Source organism: Acanthisitta chloris, unplaced genomic scaffold, assembly GCF_000695815.1.
Source record: "Acanthisitta chloris isolate BGI_N310 unplaced genomic scaffold, ASM69581v1 scaffold15132, whole genome shotgun sequence".
In the NCBI taxonomy this organism is placed as follows: Eukaryota; Metazoa; Chordata; class Aves; order Passeriformes; family Acanthisittidae; genus Acanthisitta; species Acanthisitta chloris.
The window spans coordinates 64,240-85,193 of NW_008660079.1; the positions used below are offsets into that span (position 1 = coordinate 64,240).

Genomic DNA, 20,954 nt, shown 5'->3' on the forward strand with positions numbered 1-20,954 from the left:
TCATCTTTCCTAGAAATGGAATCTGTGGTTCAGCTGCAGGACACTCCTGTGCTGCAGTGATGTCCGAAAGCTTAAGTAATATGTATTCAGCATATGCTTATGTGCTTCCCCCAGAAAATATGGATTTAAGCACATGCTTTTCTAGATTAGTATTATGAACACTCAAAAATAGAAACTGTGCAGTGACTTAATCCATCATGAGTGAAAACCAACTGCATGGCAGCATCAGATATTTGGTACTCTAGTTCAGCTTAACTGTTACCAGATTTTCCTTTTTGGGGAGTTGCAATTATTATACCATTCTGTAGGCGAAATTGGAAAAACTCATCCACCTGGTTTTGTTGCCCAGTAAATCATTATCTCACTGATTCTTTGTTTGTTTATTTTTGGGGTTTTTTTTGGTCTTGCTTAAGGTGCTGTTAGCATTTTATTGTGTTAACAAGCTGTTCACCTGTCTTTCTTGCTTGTGTAATGATATTCTCTGGATAAACACAGAGCAGCTGGCAAAGCTTCAACCAGGCTGTAGCTTTTTTCACAGTGCTTGTTTTTCATGTATCCTCGTGACCAGTTACTAATCATTGTCTTCGTCTGAGTCCTTTCTATTTTTTTGCAAGTGCAACTCCAGTTTAAGACTTCATTACGCTGTACAAAATATGACTGCTGAGGGAATTTTATTCCTTTTATTTCTTCAACAGATAGTAGATGAAAAGGAATAAACTCCCAAATGAAGCAAAAACACCAAACCAAACTCCCACCCCCCCCAACAACCGTGTACTTGAAGCATCAGAGTTCTTCTTTAATTTAGTATGAAGAAATATTTTTGCTGCTAAAGATTCTGACATTTAGCTGTCAGGAGTTTTGACTCACCTGCCTGTTGGAGAATGATTGTTTCTTTTTGCTACTTATCAGCATTTGGAAATCAATGAAAAATTCAAAGGGTCTGTCTAAAAGAAGGATGTGAATACATTTGCTTACATGTGAGGTGAAAAATGAGCAGAGGTAACAACTTGCTGGTATCCCTTTCTGAAGAAATACCTTGAATCTTTGGAATTTGTTACCTGTCAGTTTAAATGTACTAGTGCAACTGTGGCTAGTGTAGTCAGTGTTCAATTGGCTTAAGTTTCTGTCACTGTAAGTACATTGGTTTTTCACACTGGCAGTGAGCAAACCTTGGACTTGGTGCCTAAATCCTATCATTTTGGGAAAATAAAATTCCTTTGATAATGTTACTTAAGTCTAATTAAATTTGTCTTAAAACTATTTACATGTAACATCATTTGTAAGCTTTAAAAACAGTGTGGCCTCATCAGTGGCTTTATTTAAATTGCTTAGGGCCTAATTCTGCCTTGTGCACTGAGCACATTGTCAACTTGCACACCGAGTGGTTTTACAAAATAATAGTCAGTGTTGTCTCTATGCTGCAGAGTGGGAGCAAGTTCCTAACCTATAGCTGCTCCAAATGTGCTTTCACTTGGGAAGTCCATTTTCTGATTTCTGTGCTGTGCAGTAGTTGTTCATATTTGGTACTGTCTGATAACAGCAGCACTTATTTTGGGGAATGGAAAATTTGAGGTTGTTCCTGTGCTTCTTGCCTTTCCCTGAAAATATAGTAGACAACAGCTTTAGACTGAGAACAACTGAGCCCTCAGTAATAGAAACACTTACACCACTGTTGCTACCTGCCTCTGAGGCAGGGTAGCTGAGGTTCCTGTTAATAAAACCCTAGGGATGATTAGAGTGAAGTGACACTGAATGACAAGTGTATATGTGAGGCTGATTGATGTTAAGACAATTTAATTGCAGCACAGGAGGTGTGTGGCCATTTTGGTTCTTTTCTATAAAAGTATAAAAATATCATGAAGAAAACATGAAAGAAAGGGAAAGAAAGAGAAGGAAAGGGTAAGAGTAGGTAGTGGAGAGGGAATGTGTCACCACCCATGGATCCAGTGACAAGACTTGGTCGTTACTGTTTTGCTGTAGCAATGGTTGCGGTGTTGATCTGTTGAGGGTCGGTGCACATGAAACCAAATGTTTGTTGGGTTATATACATTCAAGTTGTCATGGGAATGCCTAGACCCCTCCCCAGGGAGGGTATTCTTCATGTCTGATGCAACACTATGGGGCAGGCAGAGTTTCCTGATGGAGTGTCTGGAAGGCATCAGGAGGTGCTGTGGGGTCGCTGGTGGTCTCGGTCCCCCTTTGTTGGTCTTGCTCTCCCCTTGGCCCTGCTTCTGCACTTGTGCTCTATGTTGTGGGGCCACTGTGGACCTGAACAGGAAAATTGCTTCCATAAAGATGCTGCTCTACCTTTGTACTACTCCTCTTTCCAGGGACATCCTCTTCTAAAATGAGTGGTCATCAGTGTTTGAGGCATAGCAGTGCATTAACTCATTGCTGTCCAGGTTTCTAAAATCATCCTTTCTCTTACCAAAGGGGGAATAAAAGCAACTATGTAGATGCAAAACAGTTCCACTGATGTGAATGTGATGGCCTTTCTCTAAAACTTTTCACTTCAGTTGTTAAAGAGTTGTAGCAGAAGAGAGATGGTTGAGCAGGCAGTTGGTCTTTACCCTTCCTGGCTAGGCAAGTGTCATGTGGGCAAAAGTATCTCCAAATATTGTCCTCTGATTGTGAAGGCAGTTCATAGAATGTGTAATAAAATCCATGTATTTGTGTAAAATGCACCTTTTACCAAGTACTCCTCAAATTACCTCGGTGGATGTGGGTTTACTTTGTTCCCTTGTCAAAAGGCAGTCTGGATTTACCATCAGCAGAGGCATATAATTAATGCTTTTCTATATAGTTTCTTTCCATAGGGATCGAGTCAGGGTTTCTGAGCGTGTGGGAGAGGCATAAATGCTCAGTGCTGGAAAAGTGCCAGTGCACAAAGGGAGAGCTGGAGCCTTTCATCTCGGGTCCATGGATTTTATTTTAAGGAGAGTTGGGGTTTAGCTCTTGTTCTGAGGTCTTTAGATCAGCAATTAAAAAACTAACATTATTTTCCGGAGGATAACTGGCAGGCATCAGAAGGTATTGCAATCACTAGCTGGCATCTTGCATGGTTCCCTTACTTCAGACTATTCCCTGGTTTATTTGGGATGATCCTGTCTTATTTTTTTGGTTGTGATGGGGGCTCTGTTCCTGGTGTGATCTCACTAGAAGGAAACCCCTGAACAATATCTCCACTTCCCTATGAAGGATCACAGAAACTTGGAGGAAACATTCCCTTTAATGTTCCAATTATGGGATACTGTCAGTTATGTTTATAAGATGATGCACATTTTATGTTACTCAAAAAGAGGCACTATTGACACTCGAAAGCTGTTGTTTAAAATCATGCAAAAAGTGCTTGCAATTTTTCAGTTGCAAAGTTTCAAAAGGAGGAAATCTCCCTAAGAACAAGATAACAGACAACAGTATCACCACATAAAAAAACTTCCATGCAGCTAAACAAAAATTCTCCCCCAAATCCCTGAACTGTATGTGCAACCCGCAATGGTGATAGAATTAAAGGAGCTACCACAGCCAGAGGATACAGAACTAGGCAAGTAGGAGTAATGTGAGTACTCAATGCTGCAGTGGAAAGAGGCAAAATGAGCAGTGTCTAGAAGTTGAAGTCCAGCCAATCAAGAACTTCGATGCATTAATTTTATGTAAAATATGATTATTTCCCGAAACAAACTTAAAAGGATAAGCTGTACGTTCTCTGTTAAGTGGTTTCAAATCAAATCTTAATTAATTTGAGCAACCAAACCAAGGATGGGAATTACTAATTGTTATTCTGCCAAAGAATAGTAAGGAATTTGATGAAATTATTTGAACCATATTTTGCATAAACTGAAAATAAAAACTGGCATTGAACATGGCTGTCTCTTATTTTCTGCTACCAGTTGGAGTAAATTGGATTTATAAAGTTGTGGTTATTTGCTTTAAGTGGCTCCCTGTGAAGAGATTTAGTGTTACATGCAGTTTCAGCTTGCCAGGGACCACATATGATTGACACAGTTAATCAAAGATCACGCTACTAATCCACACCAAACATAACACAGTTGAGAGAACTCAATTAAAACTTTTGTTCTCCAGTTGAAAAAATCAGCCATGTGGGAGCTAAGTATCTCAGGCTTACTTGTTTTGCTGGAGACCAGTCTTAATAAATTGCCTTATTTTGCTTCTGCAGTGCAATTTAGATACTCATAAATCAAAAGTCATGCTTTGCCACAGTACCACGCACAATCTCTTTGCATCTTTGGTTAATAACTTTGTCTAGAAAGTTTTAATGGTTGTGGATAAATGCTGAAAGAAAATGTCAAAAGTAAAAATAATTGGTATGGGGATGCTTAAAGAGATGCTTCACTAAGCCTGAGTATAAATACAGAAATTTAGAACTAAACTAGTAGTCCAACTATAGGTTCTCCCTCTTACTGTCATTCATTTTGAATTTTGTTAGTTTCCCTGAGCACCTTTATATCAAGGCTGTAGTGAAGCCATTATTGAGGACTGTAGATCTTTGACAGCTTGTACTTGGGGTACTGAAACTGCTTAATAAAAGACAACATTGAGAAGATTAAGAGCAAGGAGCTTATGAGTGAAAAGGCTCTCTATTTTGTAGGAAGTGGCTGATTAAAGAACAAGACAAAAACCCGACCAAACCCCTAACACATTCATTGCTACGTTTCAAATGCCTGAAAAGATGTTTCGTTTCTGATTTGCTCAGAATTTGGGGTGTGTGGTGTAGGAAGCTGCCAGGACGTGTGACAGGTCGCAGCAATGTTCAAGGTAGCCTTAAATTATCTGTTCTCATGTACAGCTGAGGCATAGGAGCAGCAGTAGGTGCTTGTTCTCAGGGAGGATTGTTGTTGTCTCATTGAATTGCTGACTGAGAACCAATTCAGCTCATAACACTCAGGGCATATGTAACATCACTTACAAGACTAAATCTTTTTCTTTGAGTCTTATGGCAATAAAATACTTGTATTAGTTAACTCCTTGATCCTGTCAAGTGTGGAGGATGTACACTGTTCTCTTCAAAAGGTGTTGATACTCTGTTAGTGCCTGAAAGGATTCCTCTGCAGGGATATGTGTTCTGGAGACTGAAATACTGAGTTTGACAATGTGTTGTGTTTCAGATTGAAAATATAATGGTTCACAACGTACAGATCTTCATTATACCCTCAGTCTTTGCCATTTGTTGCATTTAGTGATGATGTTTTTCAAGTGGTGTTATCTTCTCTTTTGCTGTTGACTAATTTCTTTGCTGTACTGCACTTGTTTTTGTTGTATGTGTTTTGCTCTGATATGCTTTTCTTGTACATCTTCACTGGTTGTTTAAAATGTTTGGCTTTTTGGTAATTTCTGTGGTTTTGCTATTTTTTTTTTTGTTTATAAAAGAAATTTTTCTTTTTTACCTAACAATTTAATTTACCTGGAATTTCTTCCCTATGTTATTATTTTTTTCAAATATTTGAGTTGCTGTGAATTGCTTTCATGCAGCTTGGTCTTTGTTTTTTCTGTTTCTATACCTAGTGTAGTCTTTCTAAAAGGATTTTTGCATTGTTTGACTTTTTCAGTGCATGAAGAATCAGTTTCAGATACTTTGCAGCTATTTGTTTTCATGATATGAGGCATTTTTTCTTTCATCTAGTGACAGCTAATTCTAGTTTCCAGTCAACAGTATAGTCTTAATATAGTCTTAGTATAGTCTTATGTGTCTTATGCTGTGATTAAAACCAACTGTTTTTATTTTATACACATGTTCTGCAAACCTTGTGTACATTTTTCTGACTACTTCTTTAGAATATTAACAGGTTGTGTTTATTTGAGCCCGTGAATCTTTCCCCAAGTTGGTGGCATCCACAAAAAGCTACTCCCTCCCTCCTCCCACTTGTATCTCTGCTCTCTTTGAACAGTGAAGTTCTTATCTCCTCCTTTCACACTCACTGATCCCTTGTTTTTTAAATATTTTGATGAAAGCTTTCATAAGCATCAGAATTCTCAGCTGTTAATATTTTTTAAAATTCCTTTTAAGGTGTAAACGTTTATTAATATTTCTCAGTATTTTTGAGGATGCATTCCTTCATGCTTCTGTTCTTTCTACTACAATTGCTGTTCTGTCTTCATGTGGCCAAAAATCCATTGTGATAACTCTGTTCTTGGCCACTTGAAAGACTTGTGGCATAGTTTTCTCTGTGTAATGCCATGTTTAGTCATATTATTATTTGTTTTATGAAGTCTTTACATCTATTTAGCCGTGGTAGATTCAGTATCTTTCCCTTCTGTGGCTTCATTCCTGTGATCCTCTGAGTGAGGATTCTGACCAACAGCCCTGTGCATGATGTTGCAAAGCTCACCAGTGTTTGATATATTACTCCATTGCTTGGGATGGTTGGTTTGTTTGAACTTGTTTTAACTTGGAAAGTGACTTTGTCTCATTTTGCCTAGAACTGAAATCTGCTTTTGTTTCATAAACAAAACTTGTGATTCAGTTGTTTGCTCCACCAGAAAATTATGCTACAAGTAGTGAGAATTTCAGGGTGGTTTTGGAGATAACGGTAGCTGAGTAATATCCCAGGTTTGTTGTGTGAGAGGGTTTTTTTTTTTCTTCAAGGTACAAAGACTTTCTGAGCGTGTGTAAATATCTCAAGGTTATTCTTTTCCATGCTGGCATACTAATTAACTGGCTTATATGTTACAAAAATAATCACGATAAATATAGGGCTTTTTTGTAAAAATAATGTAATTTTGTCTATGTCTCCAATACAGAGGACAGACCCACAGCTCCTTGCTCAGTTCTACTATGCTGATGAGGAACTAAATCAAGTAGCAGCTGAACTGGACAGTTTGGATGGAAGAAAAGACCCACAGAGATGTACACTGCTGGTCAACCAGTTTCGCTCTTGTCAGGTAGTGAAAATGGTTCCTTGCTGATATCACTGAGATTATTATGTACATTTCATTTATTATAATAATTAGCTCTTATTGTCAAATCCTTTTAAAATGAACCTTTGGTGGGTATTTGCCTGTCCTTACCTGAAAGGGTATATTTTTGAAAACACTATCCATGAACTTATTTGCTACATCTCATTTAAAAGTGTTGATACTTTCCCTTATATAAGAACACACATTGAACATTTTGTTTCCTTTAAATAACATAAGCGTTCAGAGCTTACTGAAGCATGAGAAATATTTCAAATATTTCAAAATTTTGAGCAGCAACAAATAGCTGTGTCATTTGTAGCTGCTCAGCTTTCATTAGGAAATGAATTACAGTCAGACAGCTTGTAGATTTGCTGTTATTTTCAGAAAGAATATTCTCTGCTTCATGGAAATAATACTGGAGAGGAAAGGAGCTACCAAGGAATGAAGCAGAAGAGGGTTTTTATCTGTAAATTACTTCAAAAGTATGAATCTGTTTCTAAGTTCCCGTGGTATAATACAGTTCACCTGCAAAAGAGATTTCTAACAACATCTGCTGAAATATGTCTGTTTTGAGCTAGACTTGAAGGGAGAGGAACCAGAGACCACAAAGACCAATTCAGCCAAGTCTAACTCTCAGTATACTTTCATGTTTTCCTGATTTGATTTATGTCCTGATTCTGGCTGGGATAGAGTTAATTTTCTTAGCTGGTACACTGTTGTGTTTCTGATTTAGAGTGAGAATAATGTTGATAAGACACCGATGTTTTAATGATTACTAAGTGTTCAAGGACTTTGCAGCTTCTCATACTGCCCTGACAGTGTGTAGGGTGGGGGAACACACAAGAAGTTGGGAGGAGACAAAACCAGGACAGCTGACCCAAAGTGGCCAGAGGATATCCCATACCACATAGCATCCTGCTCTGCATGTAAACTAGGGGGAAAGCTGTCTGGGGGCTGTTGCACAGGAATTGGCTGGGCATTGCTCAGCAGTTGGTGAGAAACCGTGTTGTGTATCACTTGCTTTGTATGTTATTATTGTTCTTACAGATCTTGTTGTTCCCTCCTTTTTTTAATCCTATTAAACTGTCCTAATCTCAGCTCATGAATTCTACCTGTTTTTTCCCTGATTCTCTCCCCCATCCTGCTGGGGTGAGGGGATTGATCAGAGCTGTGTAGTGTTTAGCTGCCTACCAGGTTAAACCATGACAGTTTATTAAGAAAAACAATTCAGAAACTACTGAGAAAATACAACTTTCCCTGTCACACTGTATGCCATTCTACATCAAGTTTTTCAACAATAAAAATTAATTTTTAGAGGCGGAAACTACTTTTGTGGTACACTTTGTACATGCATGAGTGTCTTGATATTTCTTTTCCCAGTCACACCCAAGAAAAAACTTTTAAGCCAAAGTGGGTTCAAATCCAGAGTACACCATGCCCAGGTGGTAGGAGGATTTCTGCACGAAAAGTAAACGCTTCCTGTCACCTCAGGGCAATTCTAAGTGGAAAGACCATAGTAATTAGGTTTCACTTACATCTTTGCCAAGTAAAAAATGGTATAGTTAAGTGTAAAGAATGGATTTTGATTCACCCCTGCTAGAATTTCTTCCTGTTACTACTAATAAAACATACCAAACTTCATTATGTGGAAAATTTTACCACTAATCAAGTTAAGAGGAGTTTCAAGAAAAGTGCCCTGATTGTCATAGGAAATGTTCACATTAAGTTAGCTGAGTCTGTTGAAAAAAGTCATGTGCTATGTGCTTGTTTGCAGGAAAACTGAATTTTAGAAGTGAAGTATTTTGAAGAGCACTTGGAGAAAGTGTTGGCAGCCAATGCATTGTTATGTCAGAAATAATTCTAATACTTCTGTCTGCTTTGAATATCTTCAGAGTTTTCTGCTGTACTGTCCCTAGAGAAAAATGGGGAGTTTAAGGGTTTACCAAACTGGAAGCTCTAAGTTTGGTAAGAGTAAAAATGCAGTGACTTGGAGGGAAAAAAAAATAGAGGTGAGAGTTACCTTGAAAGGTCACTGACTTTAGTCTTCCCTATGATGGATCAGTTGTATCTAAATCACTCTTCACAAATATTTACCTGATGTGTTCTTTGAAACCTCCAGAAATGGACGTTCCACAAACTTCCTAGTCAAATTCTTTCCAGACTGGCTTTTTTAGGAAAGATTTTCTGCTAATATAGGTGGATGAACAATATAATTGTGCAAGACAATCTCCTTGTTGGTTATTTTATCCCTGACAGTCACAACTTTTTTCCTGTTTCTCTGCAGATGCACAGGCTTACCAATTCATTTCTTGTAGTATGGGTGTGAGGAGCTGATCTGTTCAAAAAAGTAGCCTCTCTCAATGTTTCACCTGTAGGAATGCAAGAAGAGCAGACTCTGGGAGCACTTTGGTCAGTTTGTTTGGCGTGTTCTAGAGTGACCCACCACCTTGTGACTCTTAATACCTTCTGATGTCTGGTAATTTCTCTTCATTTGTCAAACAGATTGCTGCTACTGAAACAATCTGTTGCTAGAGCTGAAAGAAAAGATGGAGATTTTTTTTCCATGTAGCTATTTTTGTCATTTGTAATTCTCAAAGTTCTGCAGAATAGGTCAGATCATCATCAAATGTCATGTCAAAAATGGCTTTGCTAATTAGAACTTATTTTGTAGTACATTGCGTAAAGCAATGGTTTTGTTTTTTCTTTTTTCTTTGAAGAGTTTGTTCTGTAAATGCCAAATGAGGCAAGGAGCAGCATTTTAGTAAGTATCAGAATGTAGGTCTTTGCTAATCAGATATTGTATGGTAGGAGTAAAAATTGGTTTTAGTCTAAGGTATGGAGGGGTTTAAGAATGATGGGGAACTAAGAGCCAGCCCTGGGATCAAAATGGTTGTAGGGGAAGGTCATGCATGTGAAAGTAGGGTAGCAGCTGCAGTGTGATATCTGCAACAACAGCTATGCAATTCTGAGACCTTTTATTTAGAAATGTGCACTTTGTGCCTCTTCAAGCAGTGGTTTTGGAAAGTATCTTGTGACCACAGAACAGAGGCAACCGGAGTCCCAGTCTCTGCATGATTTTTTTTCCCATTTTGTCTTTGTTTTTCCCATGTAGTGTTAAGGTTTCCAGATTATTCCAAACTTTTACCTCCATGGATTTTAGAGAGGCATAGTATTTATAGTGACAAAGATTTCTAAAATCCCACGTTCTTCTGGCTTTTCATCTGTTTTTGGAATTGATTGTTCCTGGGTTGCTTCTTCTCAGATGGTTTACTGCAAGTGTCTGCTTGATTAGCAGATAATGTTTTGAAATTCTATTTTATCAGCTAGAGAAAGGAAGTGCCTTTCGTGTGAGTTTTTTGAAAGACCCACATGTCTTACAAACTGTGATTCATTTTGAAGAGAAGTTGGATATTAGGTTGGATCTTAACCATATCTAAAGAGCTAAGTTTTATGTCTTTGTCTCTATTTTCAAGTTAGGATAGTATTATTCAAGAGCTCCAAGTTTACTGTAGTGTGTGAAGAGATTCAGATCAACCAGAAAGTGACTGTCTAAAGGATGTAGTGCTTTATAGTGGACATACTTAGTTTTCTCTCTAACCTTGACTAATACTGCCAGTTTTGTTAAGTTGAAGGTGTGGTGCATTGTGGTGCTCTTGTGGATATATACACAATTTCAGTCTTCAGGACTGTTGATGCTTCCTTAGAAAAGAGCTGCAGCTCTGAATGTTGTCTGTCTTGCCATAGTGCTATTTGCTGATAAGAATCACACTGTGAACAGTAAATTAATGTTTTAAAATTTCTGAAGATCTTGCAGTGTGGATTTCAAACACTGTGGGTTGGCTGTGCAGCAAGATACTGAGTAGCATCTATCTGTGAGTAAGAATTGAAGTAATGGCTTTGTATTTTCACAACAATGTGATGTTGCACTGTTTTCCAGTTATAGTAGCCTATTATAAAAATGACATCCCTCGTTTTGCTTTGGTGTTTGCATGTCAGTGGTAAAATATTAGAAGAGTATAGCATATCTATCACTACAGTATCTTACCTGTTTAACAGAATAAAACACTTCTTTCTCTACTGATTTCTGTTCAAATTAACAGTAACTGAAGTGTGCAGAGATGCATGATGAAAAGCTATTTAAGCTTTTCTTAAATGAACAAAAGGGTAGGTAGAATGTCATACTTTGGTTTATTGAACTTGATTGATGCTAATAGAGGGGAAGTACTTTTTTCCTTAAGAAGACCATCCCTGCGTTAGCGAATCTTGAGTAATATGCAGCGCTGCTTCATCTGAAGGATTTCTTCCCTGCATCACAAATCACTGCAGTATTCTTGTATTGGTGGTATAATAAGGTGTCCCTTCCTATGCTACTCACATCTTCACATGGTAGTGAATTTCATAAGAAGTGATGGTACTTAATGTACACTTTTGAATTATTCACTTATGCATTTGTGATCATTCTCTAAATTAATTTGCTTTGATCACTGATGTTTTCACATTGATTAATATTTTGTTTCTTGAGCCAATAAACTGGTTTAAAACAAGTTCTCAGCTATTTAAATGGAGTTAGGTTTATTATTATCTATTGCAGAATTTCATTGGTTTTGTCTAAGAGTCAAGATTATAAAAGGCCCTTTGTTTTGAACCCAGAGATTTGTTAGGACTTGATAGGTAACATTGAACCTGTGTGTAAGTACTTCCCATTGTGAAAATATTTTCAGGATCATAGTATTTACTTGTTGTTTCAGTACACTCAGAATTATTTCTCTGTGTACAGTAGTGAGGTCTCAGAATAGCATATGAGTCAGTTCCCAGCATGGTTTTATCAACGTTATTCCTGCACATTGTGTCTCAGCAGTGTGTAACTTGATCTGCTGAAGTGCACTAGGAGGGAATTTGCCCGTTAGGACGCTGACCTGAAGCCAACCACAGAGTTGCCCAGCTCTGCTGCCCATTGCACTGAAACACAGAATAGTAAAATAGGGCTTCATAAGATTTGTGAAACATGACTCTTTCTGGCTCACTGGTAGGAGTGGTGGACACTGCATTGACTGGTAGCATGTTATACTGGCTTTCTGAGCCTGTCTTCATAGGCAAGGAGTTCCAGCCCTCTGATAATCTTTGTGGCCTCCTCTGGACCTGCTCCACAGGTCCATGTCTTTCCTCTTGAGGACCACATAGCTGGATGCAGTCTTCCAGGTGGGGTTCACAAGGGATTGGACTAGAGGGAGACAGTCGCATCCCTTGCCCGGCTGGTCATTCAGTTTTTCATCTAGCAATACCCCTAAAAGCCCTGTTCTACTCTCAATCTGCTCATCACCTAGTCCATATTGGTATTGAGGATTTCCCTGACATGGTGCAGGACCTTGCACTTGGACTTGTTGAATCGACTTGTAAATTTTGAGTAAGAAGAAAATACATACTCTTTTTCTTTGAAATATGCTTTTTGTGCATCTTAAAAGGTTAGAGATGTTATTTGCTTTCTGAAGATGGAAATGCATGGATAAGACATCTAAAAGGTGGGAAGCTCTTCATCTGGTATGGTTTACTTTCTTGTTGAAGCAGTGATAATGTTTGGTAACGGGTCACTTTAGGAAGTTGTTACCAATTTCAGCCTGATACAGGGAAACGAGTCCAGTTGTCTTACCTCAGCTTGTACCATGTTTGGGGCAGAATTCTATGATGTTTTTTCTTTAATTAAAAAAACCTCCGTAACACCAACAATAACAACAACAAAAAAGCTCCAGTAAAAACCTAATCCCAAAGAAACAAAACCCCCAAAACAACACTACCACATACAGTGTTCAGATCGTTGCGGGGTTTGCAAAATGCCTAGTAACATTTCCAGAGTGGAGGAGAGCCATGACTGAGCTGCAGTGAGTTCTGTCACAGAGCATACGTGGATTTTTGTGTAGTTGGAAATGGAAAGGATCTTCAGTGTGTGACATTTGAGTTTTTTAATTATATATATTTAAAAATAAATAAAAGTTGATGTAGCATGAAATGACAACACAGGTGGTAATCAATAATGCACAAGGGTGAAACTGAAGCTAGATTGACAAGTTGCTAAATAATGAAAGGGGAACTTATCTTTGTATACAAAACACAATTAATTTTTTATCAGTGAAAAAAGGGATGTAATTATGTTAAATGGTGCATGCTGGGGAAGCCATAGGTTGTTTCTAAAGGGACTGTGGTGCCAGGTTATACTGTGCCATCTGTTTGTGATGACCACATTCCTTGCATGCAAACTGCTGTGGGAACCACTGTCTTTGGTGGAAGATGAGGTAGTCATCCATATAAAACATGACTTAATAATAGGAGAGCAAGATTAATATTTTATCTGTACTTCAATTAGAACAGTATTTTTTTTGGTCACAAGTTTTACTCAAAAAATACAGCATTTTCTTCTTGGTGAGGAAGAACACAGCCATAGAAGGCTTTTCATTTCTGAGGTGTTGAAGTCTTCTAACATTCTGTTTTTTAAAAAAAAGATGTTGTTTCTTTTCCTAGTGCTTGATTATCTGCCCCAAATCATACTTGTTATAGAAAGAACGATTGATATGTTGGTACTTTGAATTAACTACTGGACCTGAGACACACTGCTGTAATTCCCAGAGCATTTGAAGGCTAAATGAGGACAGTGGAGCCAGGTCATTTTAAGCCTGACTCTTCTCAGCAGTTGTGAAGTATGAGACTACAAGAGATCCAGTTGTGTAGGAATTAATGTAATGTGACGTGACTGACTATCAGGGGCTCTATAGTTCTTGCACAGGCCCCAGCAGTGCCATCAGAGGATTGCTGTCAGCTCTGCTGCAGTGTGATTTGCGAAACTTTAAATTTTTTCGTTTTACTGTTGCAAACAAGGATAAATTCTACTATCAGCCACTGAATTGTTTATGTAGTCTCATGACTTAAATATGCTGCAATTTGCCTTTGTTCCTCCATATGCACATGGTAGCAGCATGTTAGCAAGATGAAAAATATCTGCAAATTATTTATTTGGTGAGGTTTCTGTACTTGGGGATTAAGTCTATTTTCTTCTGTTAGAAGCTTTTACACTTAATCATATAAGAAAATCCCTTTCGTTTATTTATTTTTTCTTTAATGCTGGGGAAGTATGATAAGAAAGACAAGAAGGCAAGTTATTAATTTATAAGACAGTTCTTAGCAGTGGAATTTAATTTTCATTGTGACCTTAGCATACTTGAAAGTTAAAGGCTGGTTTTTTTAATATGAAATAATTCATTTCATGGGAATGGATTATGATGAAGAATATTTTATGGAATATTGTGCAACTTTGTTTTCTTGTGTGTCAGACTGTCATAAGCAGGTTTTCATTAAACAAAATCATAAAATTATAGAGTGGAATATCCTGAGTTGTAAGGGACCCACAAGGATCATTGAAGTCCAACTCCTGGCTTAGGATATCCCCAAGAATCACATCACTTTTGCCCGTGATGCTGTATTTCTGGTACTCGGCCACAGCTTTGATCTCGTCTTGCTGGCTCCTCGTGCTCTGCCTTTGGATGAAATCCTTTAGGTATTTATCTACATAGATAGCTACCTACATTAAACTTTGGACACAACATATTAGAAGGAGGGATTGCAAAATATTTTGGAGTTTGAGAGAACAGATTCATTTCAGACTGCCCTATTGTTGCTATTAGTGTATAATTTTACAATAAGCTACTAATTGGTGATGGTAAGAAAATAAATTGTTACCCCTTAGGTAGTTTGTTCAGTCATTGTAACGTGATAACTAGACATAGAAGGAGAAGCTTAAATAGTTCAGTCATAACTCCAAGTTCCTTTTCTGGTGTAAAGATGCACTGATTGTCTTCTGTCCCCAGCTTGTGCTTTGGAAAGAATTTGTGCTAACTCGTTGCCACACAACATAATGCAGGTTTTAAGACAGTAATTAAAAGAATTGCTCATTTTTTTAAAGTATGGCATGTATTAGCAAGCTAATATTGCTTCAAAGGATTTTGAAATGATTGATATGACAAAAGCTTGTGATAAGGACAAATTTGATGGTGGAGAACAGGCTTCCAATGGTAAGGCTTTGCACTACTTGCACACATGCAAAGTTCCCATTTTAAAGGCTTTGGGAAATATGTACTCCTGGAAATGAATGATGCAGAAAATGTGCTCTTGGTTAAGAAAGCTTGCCTTTCAGCTCGTACCACCTACTCTCTCCTGCTGGATTTCCATTTTGTACACAGTAGTGCTATTTTTTCAGTACCTGTAAAAGCACTGAGGTGAACAGCAGCAGTATTACCCCAAGTACGTGTTTTTCTCACACTGCAAAGCAAATAAAGCTAACTGCCTACGTAGTGGTACTGCTTCTTGCTCCATATTGCACAGAATGAAAAAGCCCAGAATTTAATTTAAAAACGTAGTGCTCTTGATACTACCCTGTGATGTACACAATATAAATTCTTAGGTTTGCCCTGAGAATACATTTTCAGTTCTCAAGAGTTCTCAAGGTTTCTGTGCCTGAAGATTACTTACGCAAATACCAAGCAACAGATATTTGTATTCTTTGATTTCTCAGTTGCCCTGGGGTATCTGTAACTACTGTTCAAGTTGTTGCTGTTCCACTTACATGGTGCTCATAATAAAACAGTGTAATAGTTCATGTAGAAGTGTTAAGTGATGAGCATCTTTAGGCTGCAAAGCTTGTTGAATTGATTTGTGCAACTGAGGCTCTGAGCTAAGCTGCCTTCTTGACGTAAGCTCTTGTGATTTTTGCCTTAGAATTGTTCTGATACTGTGAGAAGATCTTACGTTGGGTTTTTTTGGTGGGGTTTATTTTTTGTTTTCTTTTTAGGTCTGATGCAGACATAAACAAACAAGGATGAGGTCCTAGCAGGCTTGCAGAGTCATATCTGCTTTTGAATCACGTGATAACTGGGATTTGAAAGTATTTTCCATTTGCACACGTTCATACAAACCTCTGGCCTCACTGTCAGCCTTGTTTATTATTTGTACTATTGTCCTCCATAGGGATTTTGCAAATTTGATCGTAAAATAATTTAACCCTGTAGCTGGAATGTGACAAGTTCTCTCAGTAGATCTAATTAATATATTTGTGGTTGTCTGGCTTATTCTGCAATGCAAATAAGAGGCTAGAAGTAAATAATATTTTATGATTGAGAAAAGAAAATTGTGAGGGCCCTCCTCAAGAAGGAGGGCAGCATGATGTCGATGTAAATTTTTAGGAGAACCTTAAGTCACTCGTTTAAAATAGACAGTAGAAATGATCTGATGCTTGAACACTCTGTTAGAGTAAAGGCCTTCAGAGATTTGGACTCTGCAGTTTTGAGTTGAACTACTGTTGCCTATAACTCTTTATTGGTGGTATAATTCCACATTGACCTTTCTTTGTCTTTTGTCTACATCTGCACAACTTCAATATAACTCTCAATTAATCCTGTAATCAGTGAAATCAGATTTTTCATTGTTTTTTAATGCTTAAATGGCACCAAAAAAGGACTGTCGTGGTTTAACCCCAGCCAGACACTGAACAACACACAGCCGATTCCTCACTCCCCTACCAGTGGGATGGGGGAGAGAATCAGAAGGGTAAAAGCTAGAAAAACTCATGGGTTGAGATAAAGACAGTTTAATAGAGAAAGCACAAGCTGCACACACAACCCAAGCAAAACCAAGAATGAATTCACTGCTTCCCATGGGCAGGAGGTGTTCAGCATCTCCAGGAGAGCAGGGACCATCACGCATAACGGTTCCTTGGGAAGATAAACGCCACCACTCCAAACATTCCCCCTTCCTCCTTCTTCCTCCCACTTTATATACTGAGCATGATGTCCTATGGTATGGAATATCCCTTTGGTCAGTTTGGGTCACCTGTCCCAGCTGTGTTTTCTTCCAGTCTCCCATACACCCCCAACTTCCTCACCAGTGTGGCAGTATGGAAAACAGCAAAGTCCTTGGCTCTGTGTGAGCTCTGCTCAGCAACAACAAAAACATCTCTGCATTTTCAACCCTGTGTCCAGCACAAATCCTAAACATAGCCCCATGCTAGCCGCTGTGAAGAAAGGTAGCTCCTCTTCAGCCCAAACCAGCACATGTGTGTTCTTTCCTTCCTAGCAGGTAAAGGCTTTTAAATCTACCACTGCTGGGGATTGCTATTGCTGGGTCTATAACTGTATTGATGGAAATGCATAGAGTGATTTCAGAAGAAAATATTTATGTAGATTTGAGAGGTTTTGGTCAGAGTCCTGTGATAGCTTTAGCAGCTGTGCATGTGGATTGCCCAGTCTTTGATTCCAGCAAGCCCTTGTGCACTCAATAGAAATGTTAGAAACATTTTCGTTTGAGGTAATCTCTTAGCTTTATTGCTTGGCTGTGTAGGTGAGTATGGGCAAACAAGGTAAATAATTTTTGATGTTTATAAAAAAAGCCTAAACACGCACAAATGTGTAATCCTGTGTTATCACACATAGTTCCTTAGGTATTATTTCATGGTCCATTGGCAGGGTCAATTTAAAAGTTTTCTATTCCAGGTTTACCCTACGCTTGATCCTATCCCTACACTTTAGCATGGCACCCCTCAAAGCACAGCTTCCCATTAGTTTAAACTTCTAAGAGACCGTGCTGCCTTCAAAAGAGGTGACATCATCTATCCTTACTTCCAGTGTCCATCTGTGTGTGTGCCAGAAACCTGGCTTGTGTTCCAGCAGGGAGTGCATGGGGTAGGTGGGATCACCTGGAAGTTTGGTTTTAGAGGAGGCTTTGGTGAGGTCACACTCTCAGCCAAACGGTCCTGTCGATTCACTGTGTATGTGGGTGCCTGATGGCATGAAAGTGCTGACATGCAGCTGGAGAAACATCTGCACATGGACGTGGAGAGAGTGCTGGGTGTATAGATCCTTATCCATGGCCAGTTTAAATCAGCTGTGGTCAGCTTTACACTTCTAGGAAGCACTTCTTCAGCTGTACTGACACACGTATTTGCTGTGCTGGTGCATGGATTTGCAGAGTCATTCTGTGAACTTGAGCAGTGAAATGACCTGGGTTACTGTGGATCAGTGCACTGAAACCATTCACACGTGCCCCTGGTACAAGTGTGCTGAGAGTACTGGTGAGACAGCCTGTGACAGCCCAGAGGTGGGGACAAAAGCTGCAAAGTAGGTGAGATAAGGTTCTCAAGTTGGCCATGCTACCAAACGCTGACACTGCAAAATGTCCTGACGCCGTTTGCTGTCAGTCTGCGATGAAAAGTGGCTTCCTGTTTCAGGTGTAAAAGAAACTTATCTGAAGGTGTCTCCTATTGCCTGATAAGTTTAAGTGGTATGAGAATAAGAAGCCTCTAGGGGGGACAAAAATACACCGTTTCTTTCTGTGCTTTATCTGGATTGTATCCACGCTGAAGAGAAGCAGATTTTACAAAGGAAGTCAGCATTAATGAGCATCCCTTGATGAAGAAGGTATCTGTGAAGAACTGTTAAAGAACTCAGAAGACAGTGCCATAGTGGATTAGCAGTGAGTTCTCTAAGAAATACTAATTGTATCATTAACATTCTTGACAAGAGCAAAGTGGGAGGATGTACCATAATCGCTGTGAGCAGTGAGGCAGTTCAGAGGTGTGATGTTTTCATGTTTGATTGCATCTGTCCATTGAAGAACATTCTCTTGTAGAATTAGGCAGAAATAGATCTCATTAAAGCAAACAAATTAGCCAAAACTGTAAGAAACTCCCTGTTGGCTTCCGAAACCTAATGATTGGTTAAAAGTTGGCAAGAGTCTATTCCTGATGTTACTTTGTTAATTGATATAAAGGTTAAACAGTGTGGATTGAACCAAGAGTACTTCTAGCTAAAGTAATGGCCAAGTCTTTCTTGCTGCTTAATTTGCAACTCTGGTGACATTATGTTAGTGGAGGTCAGTGAAGGAGACAGCAGGGTAATTACTGAGATCGAGGGAAGAAGTTCACAGAAAGACACCTAAATGTTCCAGAAGTTTAGAAACTGTAGTAGACAAAGATATTTTTGAACGGTAGAGGGAAAAGTCAGAACCAATAGCAGACTCTCTCCAACCCATTCAGTTGTCCTGGAACACTTGGGTGTTACTCATTGATCTGTGGTGAGGCAATCATGCTTGTTTTCTGAATCGTATCTGTTTGTGAGGCTTTTTCTGGAACATAACAGAACAGGTGGACTCGAGAAAAATCCTCCAAAGTTCTATTTTTAAGAGACTTGATGCAGAGGTAGGAAAGCAGAAACTTGTGCCAGAAGGATTAAGCAGTTGACTAACAGGAGAGTGAGCTAAGCCTTATTCAAAGAAATTTTTTCTCTTTTGTACAATGTCTTTCAATTTAATTTAGGTGGGGAGAGTGCTAGTTTAGAAAAGAAAGCGAAACTGAGAAGAGACTTTCTAAAGTGATGTCAAGATTAAGCTTCAATCCGAGACAACGCACATTTCTACTGTACTTTTTTATCTGTCACAATAGAGCTTGTGAATCTGGGTGTCTTTGCTCTAGGGTTTCATCTCCAGCTCTGTTGTTTTATAACTGATTGCAACATTTGTGGTTTCATTACTCCTAGTAATGATTACTTGTGTGAGTTGTGTTCCTTTGCTCCAACAGATGTCTTCTCTGCTGCCTGACATCTTCAAACAGTTGGTGTCAGGTACCTGTTTGCTATTTGGGTATGTCATTGAGTGAAAGCTTATAACATTTATTTTGAAAACAGGCAGAGTTGTCAACCCTTTCATATGTTTTTACCATACTTTACTGTGAATCAAGGCAATGAACTTGAGTATAATTGTTCTAAATACACTAAGTAACCCATAAGTATCAAAAGATTTGTTTTTTTTTGTATCTGTTGGACTCAGGCTACAAATACAGATTTTAAATTTACCTTTTCCTCCATAGTAATGTTAAGTGATCAGCAGAATGTTGTAGTTGGGTAGAAAACAAATGTGCAGCAATAAATGTTTCTGATCAGTCAAGAAATTAATTGTGTCTTCTTAAAATTTCCATTTAACAGCTTTTCTTCATCATTGTGGGGAAACTTTTGGTCACTATAGAATAATTAGCATGCTGGCTAGAAAATATAAAATGCTTATCTGTAACTTGAACCATCAGTACAACTCCATCAAATAACAGGAATTTTATTTTTTTTCTGCATTTCGTATTTGATCTTATGTAGGGAGTGATTAATAGAGTAAGATACTTTTTCTTTGAAAATAGGATCCTAATAGTGTTTAGTACTGTAGTATTATATAGTAGTTTCCCATGTTAACAAGTTTTTTCATGTGTTTCCAATTGCTCATATGGATCAAATAGGTCATTCTGAGAAACTGCCTGTTATCTAAGACTATTGACAGCGTGGATTGAAAATGCTGTGCACTGCAGGTCAGGGAATTAATTTGCAGCAGAGAACTGTAGGGAGGAAAGCTGGCTCCAAGCCAGCTCAGCACTGTATGTGTTGGGGATGCAGAATGGTTTCACTGCAGTAGGGGAAGGCAAAGGGAAGGTGGCAGTAATTCATGATTACATCTCCCCCTTTCTGCCCTTTGTGAATGGGGATTCCTCTTTGGTTTACTCAGAGTCGTCCTTGCTGGGCTGTGGCAATGCAGAATTTAAATTGCTAGAGATCCAAGCTGCCTTCTCATGGTGAGTTTTGGTACTATTCTACAGTGGGCTAGGTTAAACTAGGAGCTACTTCCCAAAGGTCATACATAGAAAAATCTTAAGTTACTTTTGGAAAGTGGAGCATCAAGTGCTGCTCCCTCAGTGAGTGCAGATGACACCAAGCTGGGCAGGAGTGTTGATCTGTTGGAGGGCAGGAAGTCTCTGCAAAGGCTGAGGAAGCTGGGGTTGTTTAGCCTAGAGAAAAGAAGATTGGGTGGGGGAGCACCTTATCGCTCTCCACAACTACTGAAAGGAGGTTGTAGCAAGGTCAGTGTCTTCATCCAAGTAATAAGTGATTGGACAAGAGGAAATGGGCTCAAGTTGTACCAGGGAGGTTTAGCTTGGGTATTAGGAAAACTTCCTCCGTGGAAAGGGTTGT

The 20,954-nt window shown here is 38.7% G+C and overlaps 1 protein-coding gene across 4 annotated transcripts in view; it reads left to right on the plus strand.

Moving 5' to 3' along the window:
* The first annotated feature begins 6,765 nt into the window (after positions 1-6,765).
* ZFYVE28 (zinc finger, FYVE domain containing 28) overlaps positions 6,766-20,954 on the plus strand; it is a 79,611-nt gene continuing 65,422 nt past the window's right edge. For all 4 annotated transcript variants that reach the window (XM_009069687.1, XM_009069686.1, XM_009069688.1 and 1 more), the window contains exon 1: positions 6,766-6,900. The gene's annotated coding sequence lies outside the window, so the exon portion shown is untranslated. The remainder of the gene's footprint in view (positions 6,901-20,954) is intronic.